At 37.9% G+C, this 24,318-nt stretch overlaps 1 long non-coding RNA gene across 1 annotated transcript in view; it reads left to right on the forward strand.

Moving 5' to 3' along the window:
* Window positions 1–24,318, forward strand: part of LOC142030399 (uncharacterized) — a 91,089-nt gene that overhangs the window by 17,016 nt on the left and 49,755 nt on the right. The window contains exon 2 of the long non-coding RNA XR_012650179.1: window positions 23,398–23,497. This is a non-coding gene — a long non-coding RNA (uncharacterized LOC142030399). The remainder of the gene's footprint in view (window positions 1–23,397; window positions 23,498–24,318) is intronic.

The following is a 24,318-nucleotide window of genomic DNA, read 5'->3' on the forward strand; positions in this document are numbered from 1 at the left end:
CTACTGACTAACTTGAGGGCACAATATTGTTTATGCGTTGGATTTGGCATTTTTACACTTTCAACATATCAGACTGCATTGATTATGTAGAAATCATACAAAGAATTTTCATATACTTTGAGGGCAATGGTATTAATAGCTGTTATTTCTTTCATTCCAAGTGATTTTGGAATTGTAATTGTGCTGTGTGCAGGGTGTTGACATGAAAACAAATAAGCTAATATAGATACTCGTGAATTTGTCGTCATATATCCCCAATGTACTGCTTATAGAGAATTTTAGACTTAAATATAGAACTTTCAGCTGAATAGAAGCATCCATTTTGAACATAACAATTTTAGTTACCATAATTGCATTATATTTTAAATCTGTTACAACTCTTGCCACATAAGAAAGAGGAGTGAATTAGAACATTTATTTTATTTTGGTGCAAAAAACCGAAAGGCTATTGGAAATTCTTGAGTCAATTATGCGTGCTATTTCTTATTCGCTTTTAATTTGTTTTAAAATCTATTCAACAATTGGTATGCCTGTTTTGGCTTCTTTCTGTCATTGCAGGCTGATACAAAATCCTTGCTTGTGACTTTTTTTCTGGAATATAACTGAATTTCAGATTATTAGCTTTTGTATTCAGGTTGTCAAGTGCTGTAGTCAGCATGGTGACTGTAGATGAATACAGATAAACAGACTGCTAATTTAGACCATTTAGAGTTTATCTAATTTTCATATATGTGAATTTACCTGTGGGTTTTTTTGCATGAATGCTCTCCTGAGATTGCATCCTATGACACCTAAAATGGACAAAACTGAAATTCTGGATTAAGCTTCAGTAGATCTTTTCAAACTCAGCCCTTTTAAAGCCAGAACTCCTGACCTTGAAGCTGCCTGAAATCTGTCAGATTTGTTTTGAATATCAGAACACCAGAGCATGCAGACATGACTCAGTCTCGTCTTTTGGCTAGTTGCTTACAAGTTAGTGCATGCAGTAAGGAATAAAAATCCCAGCTGCCAAGCCCTTCGGAAGATGAGCTGGCTCTGGCTCTGCTTTCGAGGAGAGTGTCTGGCTGCACGTAACATTGAGTAGGTCTCCATTGTTTGAAGTAACTGATCACAAGGTTGTCTTAAAAGTCATAACTAATTTGGAAGAAGGGTGACCTCTGCCTCCTTGGGTAGATGGAAAAAAAGTAGAATGAAGGTCCTCAGCTGTCTTCTCTATGAAAATATTTGTAGAGCTGGAGAGCTCTACAGATGAGATCTAGGCAGGCTTGACCTGCTGGGACTAACACTGAGACATCATAGCTCTTTCATTTTATAAAATGTCTATTTTCCCGTGCTTGTCGGTGCAGCTTGGAACATCTTCGTGAGAGCTGGGGCAAAACGATCTTGTTCTGAGGGACAAAACCCCATCTTGGCACAAGGATAGAATCACAGAGCAGATAGTACCCTGTCCTTACCCTGGAACAGAAGTGTGCTGAGGTGTGGTATGTGGAAATATGAGCGTATCATTCATATGGAACAGTTGCCAAGAATAAAGATTTGTGGTATTTTTCTATGGCTAGTATTAGGAATAGGACAATCCTGCACTTCTTTTTCCTGCTTTGCCTTTTATTTTTCAGAAAAATGTGCAAGTCTGTGATTGTGTGCTGTCCATCCAAACAACTTTATCATTCACCTCCGTATTTCTTGCAAGCATGAGTTCAAACCTACATTCTTAGTCTATACCCATAGTGATAAACGTTACAGACCATGGGCAATCTCAGCAGCCGCAATTTCTTGTTTCCTTTGCATCCCTGCAGTCTTAACAAATAAATCCTGTCTCGGCCGTTCTTCCCAACTCTATAAGCAATTAACTGGTCTTTTAAATCTCTTCCAAATCTCTTTAAGTCTCTTTCTCTGTGCTCTACTGCTTACCAGCACCTAAGCATTTTCAATGGTTAAAATAAAGGAACGACAATAATTATCTCTTCCTTTTCCTTGCTGCTTGCAAGGGTCAGACATAATGCATAGGTTTTACATGCCAGAGTCTGTATGCAAGATTCTAAGAATTGGGCTTCGCTACAAATAAACTAAATGGTTTTGTTACTGAAAGCCTCTTGTGGAAGGGAGGTATCTGGAGGGGGAACCTGGAGGCTTCTCTCTGTATAAGGCCAGTCAGCTCTCTGCTTCTCTAAGCTCTTCTCTTAATGAGGAGTCAGTTTAGAAGCTTATTATTTTTGACCATATGGTACAGGAAACAACCTGAATGATGAAAGACCTGGGGCCACCCTCATTTCACCAGGAGGTTCTGTTGTCTTGTGAAGGCTTTGTCTTTTTGGACAAAACTTCTCAGTGACTAATGAGGTTCTCGCTGCTTCTGATGTCACTGCTCTTTTTGTTGATGTCAAAGTGTCTCCTGCAGATTAAGTACTTTCCTAATTATTCTGCCATATTATTTTTGTTTTCTCTGAAAGTTTATTTTGTTGGGGTTTTTTTTGTTTGTTTTGTTTTTTGTTTTTTCCTCCCCCTGACTTGGTATTCAGATAATGGGGCTGTTGATAAATGTCTGCTATAAAAAAATAATTATTTTTTCAATTTAAAAATAAATTTTTAAAATACTGAAAGGTACTAAAATTATTCCTGTCAGCTACCTGTGTATTATAAGCAAGTAGCTCCTGCATTTACATACCAGTCTGGGCCTTCATTTACTAGCTGGAGACTTGAGTCGTCAGAGGTGGCTGGAACCACACTCCTTCCATCCCGGGGATTTTTGCCTGAGATCTGCTCTGGTTGAACCTTCTCTTCAATTTATCCTTCCTTCACCTGCGTGTGTGGATATAGTAAACATTAGGCTTAAACTTTTGAAAATTCTTGTTGGTCAGAAGAGATTCGGCATTAACCATTAAAATAGGGGATATCCATGAATTATGATGTAAATTTTTTGTCCTAGGAATTTAGGGTTTATTTCCTCTTCCTTTGCAGTTGCTGTAGAGCTCATAATTCATTGCTTTTTCTTTTAATTATGCTTTTAAATATTTCTAAATCTTCTAAATGCTTTGGGGATTTACAATTAAGAAAAGATCTCCATTACTAGAAAATTTTAGTTTAATGCAAAGCAGTGTGCAAGTCATTAGAAGCTAAAAGACCGGGGATGAGAAGATCAGGTGCTGATTCATTACGACTTGAATGGAGCACAGGGGTACAGGGCTGGTTTCAGAGTGAGAATCAAGAAGATCTGGCGTATCAGGCAGCAAAACTGAGATGTTTGAAAGGTTTAGTCGTGTAACACACTGTGGGTGTAAAAGAAGGTAATTTCAACAAAAAGAACAGCTTATTCATGATCACAGCCTGGGGTAGTCATGTGGGAACCCTCAAATGTGATAATTTTTTGAAGATCTAGCGTAGTAAAAAAATTTAAAATCAATATGAAAACCATCATAGGTCATTGAAGAGTTAAATCTTCAGGATGGCAGATAGGAGGGAAAATAATGCTAAATCTGAGGCAAATAAAATTCCTCTCTAAACAAAAAGTGATTCAGAAAAATCGAAACCATTTCAATAAGTGGACTAAGACAAATACACCAACTGAAACACCTGAACAGTGAAAATATGTCAGATGTAGCTTAAACCTTTATTTAGACTGGTAGATAGGATGTGTGATTGATATATGAATATTTTTGGAGTTTACAGATAAATCAGGTGAAATATCAGCTCATTTGATTTAAACCGAGCAGGAATTGGCCATTTGGAGTTTTATGAGTATGAACATGCTTTCACTAGAAGGTGGATACTAAGAAGTAACCCCAAAGAATTCTGAGCAAATTAAATATTTTAATAGTGTAGAACAAAGAGAAAATTCCCCAAAACACTAAGCAATCAGGGAGTGGAGAAGGACATTACTTAGGTGAGGCAAATTATTGATAGGCCCAACTCTGAAAAAGCAACTTTTGAAACTTAGATGCTATGGGGACAGAAAATACCTTATAAGAGCTTAGACGTGAACCAACGTTATATTGCCAAGGAATTACTCTTTTTGTCCACTGAGATACAGAAATGAATGCATGACAGCATTTTAGGTAGCCCCTGAAGTGGAGTCAGTCATATTTTATGGGCTGGCATGTGGACACCTATCGCCCTTCTGCCATGGGCTAGCGGAAAAAGTGAACTGGATACATTCCCTCTAAACAGAGGAGGAGTTTAAAGAACAGAAATCTCTTTTTAAAAAAAATTTTTCCAATAAATGGAAAGCTTGTCCTTCATATGTGGAAGGAAAAAGGCTCATGTGTTACAGAGCATGTGAACATGGTGAGTGGAAGTGCCACAGCATTTGCCACAAACTGACATTGCTCTTTTCACAGTGTGATTTTTATCAATTCCTCTGTGCAGAAAAATCATCAGTTGCTCAAGGAAAGAACATCCAAAAAAATAAAGCCTGCAAAAAAATTACAGATTAATTTTGTTTCACCATGCTCAAGAGTTCCTTGATGTGTTATGCTGGGATTTCTTCTGTGCTTTTATTGCAGTACGGGCAATTACTGTCATTCTGCACAGAGTTGTTGCTCTTAATACATCACTTCAGTGGCTAAATTAACAAGTAGTCCTGTAATGGATATTTCTTTTTGAAAAATACTTTGAGCTCAGCCTAAGCTTTAATGAACCATGTGCTAGAACTGTACGTTTATTTTCCTGTTCATTTTCCCTTCCTATGCACGCTAAAGAAATTATATTTCAAAACCTGAAATTTTAAGTAATTGTGTAATACCATTATTTAGCCTTGCAAAATACTTTTGTAATCCTTTGTGATTCTTAGAGCCTAATTAGTCTCTTTCGAACCACAAGTGAGGGAAGTTATTAAAATACCTGGTTTAGACTACTCACATCTTCTTCTGTCTTTATTATTTGCTCTTTAAGGGGGGAACCTGCACCGGTACAGTCCTTTTGAAGCTCCTGCAAGTAATGTCTTTAAAGAAAAGGGACCTAAGCTGGAGGTTTGAGGCATGAAGGTATCAGTGCACAAAGATCTGTGTGATACCCAAGCAGTGCACTTAAACTCCCTGCGCTTCAATTTTGCATCATTAAAGCAAGGACATATTACATTATTTTCCTCTTTCTCTGGTGTCTCAACATATGATTTTGAGCTGTTTGGAGCAAAGGCACACTGTGTGTTCATTATAATAAATAGAATAATTTGGCTATGATCTCATTTGCAGTTTGAAGGCTCTACTGTAATTCTAACAGAAATAATAATATTAAAGCAGTGAAAATGTGCTGAGATATTTTTTCCCAAGTGTTGCCTTGAAGCGTGGCTTTTCAAGATGGTTGATGCCACCTGTTTTCACGGACTCCAGGTTTTGAAAATATCAAAATCATTATCTCGGACTGACTGCTTGAGGATAGACCCCAGGGTGCAACTACAAACTCAGCAAACTTGGGTTATGTCTCTCGACTACCAAGCATTCAGAGTGAGTTCTCCGACAGGGTTTTTTTGGCTTTTGTTACTTAGTAAATTTTATATTTGTAATTTTTGATGAAATATTTTTGCAGTATTCTGCTAAAAGATAATAAACCAAAATACTGCAACAGCAAATGATTGCATTGGGTTCTCTAGTCACTTCTCACAAAAGCAGGTTACTATTGCCCTTATAGTGAACTGAACCATTTCCTCAAGTCTAATACTAAAGCCTTTAGATGTTCTGTTGAGATAACTTTGACTTAACTATATGTCTGACTAGTCTATCGTCATATAAAGCATATTTTATCCATCTCTTGAGAGTCATAGCCAGTGGATTTTTTTTACCTAATGATGTATGTGCAACATTTATTTAAGCTGCCTTGGAATCTGAGGTGCCATTAGAATCTGAGCAAATGGTGCATAATATTTTTAAATATAAAAGTTGTTAATTGCAGATTAGTAGTGTTCTAGGCAAAATATTAATGAGAAAGGTTTTTTTTTTTTTTTACATACACATTTTGTCTGAATTCATGCTGCTCTCACTTTAGTGAAGTAATTTTGTCGAATACAAAGATTTATTTATAAAATTTCACATTCAGTCTTAAGTGCCTGGAAAAAAAATAAAGTAAAAACTCTTTGCAAAAAAACCCAAACAAACCCAAACCACTTCTGCTCAATAATTCCTGAAACCGAATTTAGACCAAGCAGCTCGAGAGCTAGGATGGTGCAGTTTGGCTCCTGCATCTTTGAGTTGATGTTCAGAATGTAGATTAGTGTTTTAAACCTCTGTTGTACATCAGAAGCTTTGATATCTTGTGCTCCTTTGATCTCGAGAAAGCTTCTAACTTGAGGATAACTCATGGAGTTGTCTACAAATGTTACGAGATAGACTCTCATGTTCTATTATTTTTTTTAATGAGTGCAACCTTCTTCCCCAAGCAGAGATCAGGACTCAGTTGTGCTAGGTATTGCACAATGCTTATTAAAGTTTCTGCTATGATACCATACTTGGTAAATACTAAAATACTACAGAGGAATATGTATAGTTACGATTTATGGTTTACAGTGACTCACAAAATTGTCGGTCTTAATCAGCTTCAGTTAAGTGCAAATGCATGTGTCTTCCTAATGAAGTTGTTCACATTGTTAATATTCTAACTGCTCTAGTCTTACACTGGGCTAGATTGGTCCTATCTGTTTAAACAGAGTTAATGGAAAAGGTCTTTTTTTTTTTTTAATATGTTTTTCAGGTTATATAGCAACTCTTCCTTTAATTTAGTAGCTTACTAAGCTATACAGGACTCTTTCTGAAACAGGGCTCTCATGGTTTTTCAAGTATATGTTAAAGAAGAGTTTGTATGTATTTTGACATTTTATTTTGGCTAAAACCCCAATTTAATCTAGCAGGAGTACATCATTATTCAGCCAATAAAAAACCCAAGCAATGACTTGTAGTGAGAAACAGCCTATGTTCTGCATAAATCTTAATTATCCCCAAAGCATTACCCACATAGCACCCACCCGACTGGCCCAAGATAGCATTAGATTCCAAAAGCTGAAAGCTGCTTTGCTTTCAAGTCAAACCTCTAGGGAGAAGATAATACGCTTTATACTGTGGTCTCCTGGTTTTACAGATTTTATGGTGGGTTTTATACTGTGGACCTTCTTAACTAGACCCAGCGTCAAAGTACTTGGGAAATACAGACCTTCAGGAGAGATTGAAGTGTAACTTTCAGCTGCTATAAGAGTCAGCTTTCTAAATATGGAGTGTGATTTTGTGGCCCCAAACCACAACACCTATCAAAATGGAATTAAATTTAAATGTACTCAAGAATGACTCTTGCAATGTACTTCTCAGCCCTCTCCTCTCCATCTGTAGCTGGTGGGAGTTGAGCTTACTAAGAATTTTGCTGAGAATGCTTAACACCATGCAGATGTTTAAATTTGAATACCATTCTTAATAGGATATAAATAAAGTAATAGTTGTTGGCTGTAAAATGTAATATATTTGAAAGCAGTATAGAAAGAGTTGTTGGAGACAAAATGTGGACTTTTTTATTTCAGCTGCCTTTAAGCTTCTTTAAATGAAATTTCCAAATCTGCAGTTTCTCGCAATTTTTTTTTTTTTTAATAGACTGGGTGCAAAATAAATCCTTTATTCTCTTTAAACCAGTGAAAGAAGTGTTTCAGAGATCATGTGAGCAGAGAGCTGATCCTGAAGGAGGACCAAGTTAGTTGGAACTCCTGAGAGGTGGACGTATCTGTACAGGTATGAGTCTGTGGTGTTAGCAGCAGCATGGTAGTGCATGCATGCTCTTTGAACACTTCTCCTCTAGCTAAATAGGGAGGCAAAAAGTGGATGAACAAGGACAAACTCTAAGTGGATCCCCACCTCTGCCTTCAGTATTTTAGGCAGCAGCAGAACAACCTCCGAGCACGCTGTCCCTCTCAGAGGCATCCTCTAGGTCCTTCTTTCTCCCATAGAGCATATGTGTGGATTTGGATTGTCCTTTTGGCAAATCCAGGCAGGCTTTTGAAGGTTTTTTGGCTATTCATCTCCTACTCTTGTGACATGGTTCTCTATATCCCTATCCAAATAAGAGAGAATACTTTTATTTTCTTATTTTTGCAGTCACAGCAGTAACAGCTTGAGAGATGCTGAATGCAAACACTAGTTTTGCAAGGGAAGGTCTATATGAATGATGGCTTAATTGCATGTAGTGGCAATAGTAAATACATCACTAATGGGAAGGCATCCTCTTAGGAAAATAATTTTGCAGCACTATTCTATAGGGCAACCAAAATGTGTGCTAAGTAAATAATTGGGAATATGGCTGAAGAATGACGAGCACTGACATCTAAAAGTCACCTTGTTCCATTAGGGTGAGTAAGTAGCAAATAGGAACATGACCAAGAAAAAAGTAGATTGACAAATGCATTTGAGGAGAACAATAAAACACCGATGTTCACAGATCACTCAGAGGGGAGCAAATGCCTCAGAACAGCTCGTTATGCCACCAGAAATGTCTCTAATAGTGCCTACAGCTTTATATTGAAACTTGATTGAACCTATTTCTGATAATGCCTTCCACAGAGAACACCAAGACTTCAATTTCGTAAAGAGACTTTGAAACAACTGCATTAGATCAAAACCTAATTGAAGCTGGGAAAATTATACTAACATCATAGACACTGTAAGTCCCAGCTCTCTACCCAGGCTCCAGGGACCCGATTCAGCTGCATCATTCAAGCCCTGATAATGTGATAATACAGATACCAACAAAGGTGCTAGATGATTGCTTAAAAGCAAGCAGTTAATGAGCTCTTGTTGCAGGGCAAAGAAAGGGAAAGGACCCTTGTTGTGGTTTAACCTGGCAGGCAGCTGAGCACCACACAGACGTTCGCTCGCTCCCCGCAGCGGGATGGGGGAGAGAACGGGAAAAAAGGTAAAACTCGTGCGTTGAGAGAAAAACAGTTTAATAGGACAGAAAAGGAAGGGAAAATAATAATAACAATAACAATGATAAAAGAATATACAAAACAAGCAATGCACAACGCAATTGCTCACCACTCCCTGACCGGTGCCCAGCCAGTTCCCGAGCAGCGATCCCCCCCAGGCTAACTCCCCCCAGTTTATATACTGGGCATGACGCCCCATGGTGTGGAATATCCCTTCAGCTGGTTTGGTTCAGCTGCCCTGGCTGTGTCCCCTCCCAACTTCTTGTGCCCCCCCAGCCTCCTCGCTGGCTGGGCAGCATGAGAAGCTGAAAAGTCCTTGACTTAGTGCAAGCACTGCTCAGCAACAACTGAAACATCAGGGTGTTATCAACATTCTTCTCACCCTAAACCAAAACGCAGCACTATACCAGCTACTAGGAAGAAAATTAACTCTATCCCAGCTGAAACCCAGCTGAAACTCGACCTACAAAGCAAACCGGGGTGCAGGGGTGCAAACCACTATATGATGGCACTTAGGACTTCTATAAGGTTGCTGCTCTTCCTTCTGCGTACGCTGTTGGGAAATTAGTGAGCAAAGCTGTAGAGCAGGCTGAGGTCTGACATTTTCGATGTGCCAGGACATGACAGCTGAGCAAATGCAAAGGGGGAAGCAGCTTATGACTTTATTCTTGAAGAACATTTTGGGAGGGACGGTTTTCAACTTGCCTTCTCCTAGGACAGTGTAACTCAATGGGCTCTCCGATCTTCTGGGACCATAAAATCCACATTTGGTTTATAATAACTACCTTTCTGCTTATTTTGAGAAAAAGATGTAAAGGATCACAGAAGCAAAAGCTATAGTAAAGCATATTTAGGTCTTATGAATATTTTGTTGAAAATTTTTTTTATGTGACCCAGGGTCTAAAATTATTAGTAGGTTCTAGTGGTTAAAAGCAATCTCCACTGTAGCACTTTTAATTTGATTTACAAAATGTGGAGGCATGGTTTCGTGGTAATAAAGAAATCAACATACAGTTGTTTCAAATCATGACATTTTCAAAAGTAATTATATTTTATCAATGTGAGATAATGTTATTTCATTGTCTCTCTTCAAATCATCATCCAGCACTGTGTCAGGCATGTGGGTGTCAAGATCACTGTTCTCTACAGAGTGTGAGAGATGAAAATGCGTATTAGAAATCTTTTTCTACTGTCATTTCTGAAAGTGGCAATGACCAGTGTATGTGGGCTGTATCTCATCATGCTGCCTCAATTCAATATCATGCTATTGAATGTCACAATGTCACAGTGTTCTCCTCCTTAGCACCTACTCCTGTTTTTGGACTATATTTAATAGAAAGAAGCTATTCTTCTCTTTATTCAAAGAGATTTGAGTCTCTCTTCTCTGCTGAGAGACATCAAATGCAGAAGCCCTTTTGTTAATCATGAAAGACATTAAAGGTAGGGTTGTGCAAAAAACAGAATAGCACTCAGTTCCATGTGGGCTGAAACTGGGACCCTGCATAATTTCAAAATTTCCACTATTTCCATCATTTCCCTATCATTTCCAGACATGCCACTGCAATATTAGCTTTACAAAGTGCCACTTAATTAGACTGCAGAAACTAGGAATCAAGTTTCTGGCCCATTGTGGTAGCCCAAATTAGAATTAACAATCCAGATCTCTAATTACAGTTAACATTAGGGCATGATGTTCCTATATGCTGAAAAATTTCTGAGTGTTTCTATGCTTAAAGGTATACAAATAAAGGCTAAGAAGGAAAGACTTGTGCATGCCGTCCCGTTTGTATTGCCAATACTGGGATCAGCAATGCTTTCATTTCCCTCTTTAGAAGGTACCTATGTTCAGAAACTTGTTCTTTGTTAGACACCTTTAATATCATTCTTCTGTTCTTCGGTAGCAATTTCATTGACAGGGCTGACTGTCGCAATATCCATACATTTGTGAAATTATTTTGTCTTAACGCAACTAAGCTCTCTGAAATTAAAATGATCGTATGAGACACAATAAGACTAAAATGCACTGAAAACACAACTGATGGATAACTACTGTTAAAGAAAGAAACCTCCATGGAGCCAGGCTTTGCTGATAGCTCAAAAGGGTTTTGATTTCCTGCACAGACTTGTACAAAACCATCTTTAATAAGCACAAAGAAAAATGCCAAAAAAGATTTTAAAAGATTCAAAAGATTTTATGGTACTTGATGTGTCAATAAATTTTTTCATCAAACCACCGTAAAAATACAATTTCAAATACAGCTCAAAGTTCATGTTCTATGTTTTGACTTTTTGCCATTTCAATGGTATTTTTTTTCAACAAACTAAAGGTTAAAACTCTTATTAAATTTGAATTCCATAACAGGACTTTAATCATAGTGCTGCTACTTTGATACTGCAATATAAATAATCACCACTGTGATGAATTTTACATTGCTGCTCACTGAATGTTGCAGTTACTTACTCCTGTTAACTTGTTCTTACTATATCCTACTAATTTATTATTGTCATAATCTGATGTTATCTAGACACGAGTCCCATCAGTCTTACTGTGTTCCACAGGGATGTCCGAAGGCCATATAAATCTTTTTTTAATATGTTAGGCTGGAGTTTGGGTGGCCTCCAGCATGTATATTTTTGATCTACAGGCAACCACAAATCGCATTAAAGATGATGCACACACTAGATATCTATACTAGTGTTCATTTACACTAAAGTAATGAACAATTAAATAGGTTATTCCTTAGTGATAGATAAAAAAGGCCAAGGACTTGTCATCATGTAAATGCTGGGATTGGAATTTAATAGTTTGTAATCTCCTCTTTCCTTCCCACCCTCCACCTCCACCTCTCAATGAAACAGGTTTCAGTGATAAGTGGAGAAAAATAAGAGAAGCAAAAATACAAATGGAAAGCAACCAGAGGAATAATGAGAAACTCAATTTTTGTCATGGCCTTAGGAGAAAATCAACAGACAGGATTTCTTTTTTAGAGAATTTTTGGAAAAAAATTATAGTTGGAATCACAAACAAGAAAATTGGTTTATGTTTCTTGGACTTCCTGTATTCAGCAAAATAAATGTTTGTACTCATAGATTTTAAGTCAACAGAAAGGGATCAGACAAATAGAATTTGCTTTAACAAAATATTTTCCAAACAAACCCAACTTGCTCAGACTGTTCATAACTCAGCTGAGCCCTTGAGCTGAAGTGTGTATCTTAGTGTGAAATTCCAGGCTCACTGAAACAAACCAAGCTTTATCAAGATTTTTTATCTTGGTTTAGTGTTTTAGTTCAGCAGCTATTTCCCAGTGAACAGACCTTTGTAGATTTATTGTGTAAAATATAAATAAAGTTATTAACAGATGGTGTTAAAAATGAAAATAGTTTGTCTCATTTGCTTTGTACTTTCCTAAGGACACTTAATTTAGGGTTGGGAAACTTATTGATATGACTATTATGTGACTATATGTTATGACTATGTGTTCTTTTTCGTCTTTTAAGACAGGAGAAAAGCTTTTCTAAATTTTCTATTTGCAAGAAGAGTACTTGTTCCTTCGTGCTAATTTATTTTTAAGCTTACTTACTGCGATTGACTCAAACCAGACTCATCACACAGGCAAAAAGGAGTAAGATTTTATGCTCAGGGAGTTTGACTTTTGCAGTCTATCTTTGTATGTGTATTATATGGATGGTATAAGGGCCACAGACACCCCTTACTGTCTGTTCCCTCATTTCCAAGTGCTTCAGTTAGTGTCGTGATTGTATGGGGAGTTCCGTTTCTCAGAAACTCTAGCTATGTACTTTTTATACACAGACTTTTAGTTTTCAGAATACTGATTGTTGGTTACTAACTTTATACTTGGTTCTGTAAACAGCAAGCTATCATGCTTGCCCTAAAGAGGGATGTAATTTTTGCTTTAGATTTACATCACTATCAAAAAAATTATATCCTTCAATATTAGAAAGATAAATGGGAAAAAGCTGCACTTAATATTTCCTGACCTTTGATCTGTAATAGGCAAATGATAGCAAATAATAGGCTAATAATAATAATATTAGGCAAATTGAGTGGTCAGTAGATTTATATGTTGCTTGCAATTGTCGTTGCTCCATTCTCTTTGTATTGACCTGAGCTGTAATGGGTCACTTTTATATGTAGAGAGCAATATACACAATGTAATGATTATTGTTGCTAATAGGCTTTAAACAACAAAAAGAGGAGATTACAGACATACTGAGGTCAATGGGAAGATGAGAAGGGGATTTGGATCTTTTCTAAATTAAAAAGAACTGGCAAGTGTTAGGCAGTAGTTACTAAATGCCACAGCAGCACTTGTTAAACAAAAGATAGGGCAACATTACTGAGATTTTCTTATATTTGACTCTTGTTGCTTATTTAAATTGGAAAAATTGTTTACAGCCAAATTCATTTATGCCATGTTACCTTTCCAAATACAAAAGGAGAGGAGTCTTTGTGATATATTATATGTGCCAGTGCTGATTATGGCTACTTGATTGATTGAGTTCAGCTGGCTTCCTCAGAACAAGCCGTTTCATTTTGTTTGATTCATTTTAACCAGTTAGCAAATGATCACCAGAACAGGTGCCCCGAATTAATGGAACAATCAGAATGAATGAATTCTGTAGCATGCTTTTCCTTGAATAATTATATATCTTGGCATTACAGAGAATTCAAACTTTCCTGCTACTTGTTATTTTAGTTATTTTTACAGAGCAGTTTAATGGTGCTCACTCTTTGTTAGGATGAACAGATCAAAACAAGGACAAGACTGGACTTGCATTGGACAAAACAGTAGACAACAACTGTGTCTTTTTTTAATCAGATTTGCCCTTATTTCCAATGGAAAAAAATGCTTTTGTGCCTCAGAAACCCTTTTTCTTTTTGTTCCCAGGGGACTTCTCTGCCTTTTACATCATGTAGGTGCTACCCAGAACAGCTCTGTGGTACTCTGACAATGCTCTGACGAATTTCTTTTGTTGTTTCTGTGTCTTGCCTCCATTGCTCTTTCAGTGATGGTTCTGGATGCCAGAAAGCAGATATTTGATTTCTAAGACAGCTCGGTAGGAATGTGCCTGATAATTGATACTAGAGTGGTTTGCAGGTCCAAATTAAGTAAGCAGGCATCAGAGTTTGCAACTACCCAAATATCTGCCTGGTATTAAATAAAAGAGAAAGTAGGAGGCCAGATTCCTCTGTGGTTTGACTCTGCGCGTATCAGCTGCGCTGACAGAAGGGACAGATATTTGGGGTGATTTTTGTGGAGAGTATGGGAGCAGCCTGCTGAATCCAGTGAAACCAAGGCAGTATTCCAAGCTGTTTCAGTGTAGCTAGACTTCTCCCAAAGTTTCTGATCCCTCAACCTTCAATTCCTTATCATGGTCAATCTGAAAAGAAGGCTGCTGGGATGTCCCGTACAGGATAAAATGAGATACGATGAGGCTGATCGTAAGTGATGCTGACCCTGGGTTGGGCAACTGGAGCTATTTGTGCATGTGGGAGCTGTGGATACGCGTGACGTTATCAGGCTAAAATGTTAAAGTCTTCTCCCTGGAGCGAGCTGTGGTTCAGCACTGAGAGATGTTTTGGGGTTTGAAGGCAAAACAAAGAGTCACAGTACCTGAATTCACTGCCAGCCTGGGATATCTGGAGGTAAACTGTAATTCTGCTTATGTTTTGCCGTAGTTCCACCATTGCTTCCTCCTTTTAAAGAAATGAATTAGTTGGTTTAAACCCATGCTGCTTCGTTTGCCTCCTGGGCCTGACAATTTTAAGCACCCAGGTGGTGTGTGACATCAATCAGGGCTCCTTCTGGAGCAGAGTTCTGCATCGGGGGGAGTTCAAAAGCTCCTTTTGAAGGACATTTTCTCGTGGAGGTTCTTTGAAATTCTGAGGAATTAAAATGATGAAAGGTGGCTCTGGTCCATAAAAGGAGGCAGACGATTGTTTCAAGTGCCCTTATTTTTGCAATCCGTGGAATTTTCAGCTTATGCACTGACTAGGTATTGCTATAAAATATATTTATTAAAAATGCAATATAAAGAAAATAAGTTTTTTAAAGATATGAAATGCTGATAATAAAACCTACTAAAGATCAGACAAATAACACTTTTCTGATCAAGTATGCTTTGTGGATGATGGGTTCATGTTCTAGTCTGTACTTTGTTATTGGAACGGAGTTATTTCCTGCAGGAAGAAAAGCCCCAAACCACAGATTTGTTAAACCACCTTTCTTGGTTGCAGTAAAAGCTGTTTACAGGCTATTTCCTGTGAGAAGATAATGAGGGAGAGTAGGATTTTTCTTATCAGCTGATATTAACTATCAATATCTCCTGTTTTTCATGCAAAGTACTGTTTATTCAAAAAAATTCAGCAAGGTGGCAAGGAAAAGTTAAAAAAAAAAAGAGAAGAGCAAAAAAATGACATAAATTCTGAAATAAGTGCAAACTTATTTCAGCCCAAGCCCTGTAATTTTTTCATATCTTCTATTGGAAAAAGAAATGGATGGGAAACAAGGAAAATCCCTTAGCATCTTCAAGATGTTCTTCAAATCTTTTCTTCTACAGTCAGTAGAAGTGTATCTCAGGGAAAAATATAGTTGTCTGTAAGCCAGGACAATATACCAAGTATATTAAATATAGTGTGTGTATATATATATATAGAGTATATTTAATTATATATATATTTATTTTTATATATTAATTTATACATATTTAATATATAGTAAATATTTAATTTAGTAAGTATAAATTAGTATCATTAATCTGCTTATTCTTAAGATGCTGTCTTTCACTCAAACTATTATATTTCCTATATTTAGTATTCATTAGGAAGCAACTAAATGCCCTTTGTGTTATCTTTTGCTGGTACTGTGTCCAGATTTCAGATTCTCTTACTGTGTTTGGTCCAAGTCTAATTAATTTGAAACTAAATTGTGCTGCATGCTTCTCTCCTGTGCCCAAGCCTAAGATATTGCCTGGCAGAGTCCTGTGAACCACAGTCATGCTCCAAGACAGAGATTTTCAAAAGCTTAGAGGCCATAGTTAAATTGTACTTCTCAGGACTTTGAAACTTATCTCACTTTTTATTTCCAGTGTAAATGAGCCTTCTCATAATATTCTGAAAAAAGTAGGCAAATATTTTCCCATATTTATTCCAGCATGGCCAGATAGCTGGGTGTTCATTTGGGAAATCAAGCTTCATGGTCTTTGTCTGCTAAATTTTGGAGAGATCTTACCCTGTCTAGAAAAGGGCCCTTAGGACGTGTGATCTGTAGTAAACCTGAACAGAGTCTGCCACTGCCAGCTCCCACCTCCAATCGTTCGTTTCTCCATTTGGGCAAAGAGTTGCATACTGTTCTACTGATCTGCTAACTCTTAACTTCAGCATGTCCATCACCCCGTCCAGAACAGTTATGTTTTCTCAAATCAACTCTGGAATTTTTTTTTGTTCCAATTTATTCTGATAAGAAATTCCACCCTAGATCAGAAAAATCTTCCTGAGCAAAGAACCTGTGGTGAAACCAATATATATCTAGAAGCCATGCTGCATTAGAAGTAAAGACATTTTGGTGAGAAAATCACTTGTTGGGAATGTTTTTATCAGCTCTAGAAAAAAAACTGGTTTTGTTTGGGGGATCTAAACTGTTTGGGAGATGAACTCTGATAAGTGGGGCCCTTCAGATGGCTGTTCTACAGAAAGTGCATAGCTGAACACCAGGAAAAAAAAATTTACCTTTCTTATATGACGCACGTCAGAACCAACATGTGTGTCCCTGTGTAGAAGTTGTGCATTATTCTCGTGGCCTGTTAAGAATAACTTCAAATTCACTTTACTGCTTCTTTTCAAAATTCTGTCGATATTTGGTCCTTAGAGCTTTAGTCTAGTTTCTGTTTGGTTTTGATCAGCTCAAATTCATTAATGTGACTTCAAATTCTTTCAGATTTCAGAGCAGGTTCTTTGTAGGTAGTCCTGTTGGATTGTTTGTCCAGTGCTGTCTGTACTGCTGTATTGCAGATATTTACGAAAAGCAGAAACCCCTCATCTTTCATGTGCGCTTGCTTGTTTTTTAGTCTCACTCCTCACACCCCTTCAGTGTTTTCCACAGTAGTGCATGTGCTCTGTATTTTAAAATCTTCTGCTGTGTATTTGGTTTTATGGACGTTTCTGGTAGTGTCTATTTTTTTCTTAGTTGAAAAATCTGTTGCTAGTCTTCCGTTTAGCTCAAAGCTCCTTCTCAGTATTGTGCTGCATCGAATGCATAGTATGTGTCTGGTGTCTTACATATCTATCTGAATTTAAGAAACCATGCTGCGTTTAAATGAACAAGCATTGCTATGTGTTTTAAAATAACTTTTAAGATCCTTTGAAGCAGGTGTGAGTGTTTCATTACCGGAAATTCCTTCCCTATGTGATACAGCTACTCTACAAATACACCGTCTTAAAATGTGGCCAGTTTTATCCTATGAATTTTCGTAACTTTAGCTTTGGGCTACTGTGAGTGTTATTATCTCTCAAGCCAATCACATATTTCTCAATATTTTATCCAAGTTGCCTATATGATACTGCCAATGCTCTGAAGGTTTCTGTCCTTAGCCCTGAGTTACTTTCTGTCTGTGTGCTTCCAGTCTCATTACTAGACTCATCTTGCTTTCTGTAGGTGGCAGCAAGTATATTGTTCTGCTGACGGTCTCTTTCATCTCTCTCAAAATGTTTGTTGTGAACCCAACCCAAGGAATGTGCAAATAGGTGTTTTACTGCAGAGCAAATACTTCGCAAACACGCAGAGTTCTGGGTATGATAGGAACACATGATTTTTCTGAAATACATATTCAGAGAACAGAACAGCAACAGATCCATTGCGTGAGAGAAATCACTGCATCGGTTTAGCGGTTATGATGAGAGAGAGCTCTCTGTGGCAAGGGAGCTACATCCTATCCCAGATTTCTAGTCTGAAACTATCAGCACATCAGGGCCCTGGGGCATCTTGTTGCCTCTGCAATGGCTCATACTGGCTCCCTACACAAACTGCAGAACAGCAGAGATAAGAGGAGAGAGGATGAGAAATGGGATGGGGGGAATGAAGTGCAGAAAAGGTAGGTGTGGATAAGGAATAACATGCACTTGGGCATTCTTTGCTGGTAAAATTGCTCTGAAGCAGCTCTATAACTTAGCACAATGCTGAGCATCCCTAAAGCAGCTCTAAATTTCAGGTAACCTAAGTTGTTCCCTAGGTTCGGCAATGTTCCGTATATTCTGTCCTATATGTATTGCTCAGAGCATTTAAGAAGCAACAAAATCTGTCTCTTCCCTTGTCTCAGAAGGTACCAACCTGTCTCTTGAGTAAAGCGGTGAGAGCTCTGCATAAGGAAGAGCTGTACTCTGTTACCATTCCCATCCAAATGGGCCCTTGCATTTTTCAAAACATATTTATCCTCAAATGTCCTCTGCTGGAAGTTAAGTCCTATTCAAAGGATCTTCTCATTCCATCACATTCCCTTTTGAAAAATATGAGGCTGGTTACCTTTCCTGAATCAAATCCCCTCCGTTGTTCTCTGTCTTTGCACTCGTGATCCCATGTATATATCTAACCATACGCCAAGATCCAGGACATTTTCACAGTGATTTTCTGCAAACCCTGTCCCATGGACACCATGCTGTGACATGGCAGGTTTCCATAGGTTTTTCCAAACAGTCAGTACTCTCCTTTTCATCTGCCTAATTCAACTGACTTCATGGAGTTACTCCTGTTTCTACTTCTATCAGCGGATGGAGGATCAACAGGTGCCCCTGTGGTTTCATCATGTAGGTTACTTTAAACTCAGTCAGCTGATGGCAGTTATAAAGCAATCACAGTAATAGAAGAAATTGTTCCACTCTCAAGAATTAAATGAAAATCTAGATAGTGAAGTGACTGTGCAAATCTGAGCTGGTGATATCAGGTTGGGAACACTGGTCATGTAGACTTGCAAAAAGTTACACTGACATCAACTGAAACAGGAATTTTAACAAGTCTTCGCAGAGAAAGTAGGGGTTTAATTTCAGGTGTAATCAAATCTGAATTGTTTTGACTCTGACCTAAAAAACCCCAAACTGCCAAGAGTAGACGGTCCTACTGGGACTCGGTAACATTTCACAGCAAACGAGGATGTGACTCATGCTGTTCGTGAGGGCTGGATCACGTAACCTGCAAGGCTCAGCTCTCTCAAGTCTCACTCCAGGCTCTCCTTCAGGCATGCACTACCTAACAACGCCGGGGCTGCTGTCTAAAGCAGGGAGTTTTTCTTATCTCTGGTCTGTCTCTTCCCTTGTTGTCTATACAGCATCAGCACCGCGGTGCCGCTGTGGTGTGCAGGGGAGGATTGATGCTCTAAGTATGAACTGCGGTCCATTGTATTTAATGTGCAAGGCAGTATGGACTGCCTAGAAGCAAAAAGGAGAAGAACAAGATAATTTTTTTTTTTTTTAAAAAGATTCACCTACTGTCAAGCAATATAAGATTTTCTTTTTTGTTCTCAGCTGCAGGGAATGCCTCGGGAAGCAGAGCACTCAAGCTTTTAATTTACTTTCCCCTTGACTCTATGCACATTGCAGTGGAAGCAGACTACAGAGCCTCACTGTTGGTCTATCTTATAATTGTTCTTGTCTGAAGGAATTATACTTTACTGCTAACTGCAATATGCTGCTGCTTTGCTGTCTATTATCCTCATGAATAAATGAGCAGGAAGAAATTGAAAATAGGCCCAATTTTGATCATGTATAAAATCTACCTGCACCCTTTGTGCAGTACATTAACTGAACTCTTACCTTACTGCCCATGAGTAAGAAATTTCCTTGTTTATTTTGCAATGAAAAGAAAGGACGTGGAGGCATATAGGACTAACTTAGAGCATTGTGCAAAGCGGCAGAAAATGGACAGCTTCTACGAGAAATGCTTCTCTATATCCCCACTGCAAAATACTCATCCTGTAGCACGCTTGGAAAGAAGTGTGTCAACAGGAGCAGCTGTTTCTTCTGTCTATGACTGCTTTACTATCATAACTACTTAAACTCTTTTCAGTCACTGTAAGAGCTCTGGAGGCTGATTAGAGAAAATCAGAGCAGAAGCAGCCTCACAAACAGAGATTTTAATCCTATTTTGCTCCATAATATCTAAAAACATATCTTCAGAAATGTTCTCCAGAGGAAAAACAAAAGCTGCTTTTCTTTGAGAGAAGCTTTGGGTTTATGGGGGAAGGAATGAAGTTGCCTCCGTCACACGACAGTTGAACCCACACTGGGCTATTGCATATTCTGGTGGTTCTCTGCAAAACTTTCACCTGGCTTAGAAGAGGTGAATGTCTTATTTCCTTCATTTCTTTTTTCCCCACATCTTCATTTCAATTCAGCTGACCGGTCTGGATTTTGTAGCTTTTGGCTTTCAAACTTTCCAAACTTAGGTCTAAAGTTTTTTTGCTTTCTGCTGTACTTCTTCTTTGGGCTTCTAGGCATATATATACACACATATAAAACTGTTCAGGACTGGTGGATAAGTGGTAGAGAGGGCTGTTAATTTCTTTCTCTCAGGAGAAACACATTCTCTGTCCAATTCACATTATGTGCTTCCTCTGCTCCTTAGAGGTAACGCCGGAGTTTACTTGCATGCAGATTTCCAGAACTTGCATGTGAAAGGCTGCATCTCACCTGAACAGATAAAACTTGGAGAGCATATCGTGAAATAAATCATAAATGGCTGTGGTGTTCCTTTTTATACTGTATGTGCAGGCAGGTTTTATAGAAGAGCAAATGGGCCTGAGAATACTTCATATGGCAAACAAGGCATGTGTGAAACTTTTCTTCCTTAAGTCAATATCTTAGCAAAACTGATCTAAAAGACCAAAAATTATTGGTAAGATTTTGGATGGAAATCCTGTGCTGTATACAGTAAGCTACATAAGCCTAGTCTGGTGCATTTAGATGTCAAAATTTGGTCATTTCAGTTGGTTTTCTATACATGTCTGCATTCTAATATTATATAGTATGCTATGCAATATTTATACATATATGTATTTGTATATAAACTTTACACAATAAAGTATATACATATGCATGTCTAAATTTGCATTCAAATAGTTTAGAGGGAGAGATGAGAAATAAAGCCAATGCAACACAGAACAGTTGTACAAAGAAAGAGAAGTCACTTGTAAATAAACAGGAGGCTGGGAGACAGCCCCGAGCATCCAGGCGAATGCTACAGGTCTGCCAGCCAGAAAATCTTGGGGGGGATTTCTCAAGCTCTACATATGAGAAAATTTTTGTTGCTGTGAAACTTGGAGCTTTCAGAGCCAGGAAGATGAAACAAAAGCTCTGCTGGCAGAGCAGAAAACAGAGTGTGTTTCAATGGTAAATCACATTTGGGTCTTTGGAGTCAGAGAAAACAATAATTAACAAGGATGATCACTGTATTTATTCTGTCAAGTAATATTTATAGGCGTCTCTGAGAATTTTTTGTATTTGAAACATTCCCTGAGATGTTCAGCCTGAAAATGAAAGAAAAACAGTTTATCGTGAAATATAGACTTCTGTGCCGAATGCGATCCAGGATTCTACTGATAATGTCAGACTGGTAATCACCTCCTGTTCGCTGCTGATTTTATAGCGTTTGTCACAGTTAACACTAGTGAAATGTACCTAGAGAGCCTGTTATCTATGAGCCTGTCTTCAGCACTTGTTCTGATGCTATGCTTGGAAGATGCAATGATAGCAATCATGTAGTCCATCATATTTATGGGGCATCTTTGGCACTGAATATTACCTGTAAATTCTACTATCGGGGAGAGCACACTGTGCGACGACTAAATAGCAAACAGATCATAAAATGCTAAAACCTCCTAGGGACAGAGTGTGGTCATGTCACTCCTGGGGTGTAGCCACATAAAGTAGGTCCCACCTGGAAAACAACAATAACCTTGAACTGGGCAATATACATGAAAAGGGTTATAGAAAATATCACTGGGAGCCAAGAGTAAGAAAGCTGGGCTGAGCAAACAACATCCAGGCAGTCTTGAAAAATGTTGGTTTTAATTTAGTGGTTTCTATGTGGTGGCATGAAGGGCCTAATCTTCTGTACAAATGAAAACAACTTTTTAGGGCTCTAAGTTCAGCTCTGAGAGCAGCTCTTCTAGATCAGACTGTGTCAAGTGCCGGTGTGTGAGACGCGGTTTGTATTTTTGTTATGAACAGTTAGCTTCCGTGGATGTTTTCTGCAGTTAATTACAGTCATGTTTTCTTCATCTCACTTCTATTAATTATTTATTGCTGAAAAGCTGTTAATGAATTTATACATTTAATGGACAGTAACAATTAGAGATAGCAGTCAAGATCAGAAGATACTTAGGCGGCGAGGCTTTTCAGTGTTTGAACCCTGCTTCCTTGCTTTTTGCTATCACTTTGCTGCATAATATGATTAACACACTGACTCGCACACTTCTCCAAAGCACAAGAGGAAAGCGAGCTAATGGGAAAGCACAAACAAAAGAAGGGAGAAGAAACCTAGGATCACAGGATCTAGGCTGGAAGACTTCTCCACTGCTGTCATATCGAGTCAATGTTACCGCAGTGACAGTGCCGCCTGCCTCTTCAGAAACACACCAGGATCCAGCTTAAAATTTTTCAGGTTTTTGTGCTGACTTCTCCTGCAGAAGAGAGACTCCTGAAATTACACCTGGTTCTGATGATTAAAAACTTTGTCATACTCAGCATAAATTGCTCAGTTTACATTTGCGGCCAGTTTGTTTCTGTGAAAACAGTCACATTTTTCATCATCTTCTACTGCATTTTGCCAACCCATTAGTCTACGTGGCTCAACACATGTAGCTCCTACTGTATTTAAGATTTTTTTTTTGTTGCTTATCCACGCTTAAATTGCTGTCTTACACATTTGTGTACTGGTACTACAACGTATACACCTAACCTAGGTGTGTGGTACCTAATCACACATTATTTCACACATAGGATCCTGTCATATGAATTGCACGAGAAAGAATGAATTCAGTGGCTTCAGAGAAAATTAGGCATTATTTAATTTTTTGAGTGCTTGACTTTGCAAGCCAAATAACTATAAAATGAAGTAACTTTTAATATATATGAGTTATTGAAGTTCTTTGTGGTAACAAAGTAGCTTAGAATAAATTTGGGTAGATACCGTATTCATTATGCACCATTACTATAAAATATGGGCATGCATTAGCTCTAAAGGTTGAGATATTTTTATTTTCAAATCCATACACTCTAAGGGTGATGATCCAACCTTCTTAATGTGAAAGTATTCATTTTAATGAGCCAAGAATAAGGTGGAAATGGAATCATTACACACACTTTTTAAAAGCAGAAAATCAATGAACTTTTGACAGCAGCATTCAAAATAATGTCATAGCGATTTGCCTGTGCATTATTGCCAGGTTTTGTTACTTTTCTGTAGTGCCAACATGCTCATTAATTTATCTTCTCTTTGCAGTCTTATCCCTTGGAACGATAAAATAATCTTGCACTTTGAGAGAAGAAATATGGGTGACAACGTTACATTTTTAGAGTCAGAGAGTCTTTGCAAGCAACAGGTGAGTGTGTTTTTGCTCTGCTCTTGTAGGTGTTAATAGAGGCACATTGACCAGTGTATTGCAGATCTGTCCTGTCATGGATATTCTTGTTGTCCTCTAAACAAGTTACCTCTTTTTTACTTCTTTTGCCCCTAAACAGTGCTGAGTTTCATCCAAGAGTGCAGGTCCAGTTTCTGAAACTTTAAGGGTCTTATGCAATTTCCTGGCATCTGTTACTTTTCTTCTGGCCTCTTGTAATTTGGTATTATCATCAGACCTGATGAATATAAAAAGTACAATAGTAGTGTATATTCTCTTAGTTATTTGTGAAGATGTTATACAGTTTTGTTCCCTAAAAAGAAGCTCTTGAAGCACCCTTACCTTTTCAGCTTGAAAATTATGACTGTTTTTTGTCTGTGGACTATTAACCTTGGTTTTATATCTTCCATATATTTTATCCAAGTTTCTTTTGCAAATGAATCTCATATATCATTTTATACTGCCATTAATACTGCTGTGTTCCTAGGAGCTCAGAGGCTTTAATAAAACATACCTGTACTTGGCCTACTTCTTTCTTCCTATACTGGCATTCATTAAAAACAACCCCACTGAATTCCGTAGCATTATGCCTGGCCTAAAACAAGAAAGCAAATTAGGCCAATATGTTTGCTGCATCCCTTCACATACTGTTCATTTTCAAAGTGCTGTGCAAATATAACCAAGTAATTTAAATAAATGTGGGAATGCTTATAAAAGATGACTAGATGTGTGAAATTATCTATTTTATATTCTTTTTATACAAAGACAGGATTTTGTGTGGGATTTCTCACACACCCAGGTTT

The sequence above is a fragment of the Buteo buteo genome, chromosome 4 (assembly GCF_964188355.1).
Source record: "Buteo buteo chromosome 4, bButBut1.hap1.1, whole genome shotgun sequence".
NCBI lineage: Eukaryota > Metazoa > Chordata > Aves > Accipitriformes > Accipitridae > Buteo > Buteo buteo.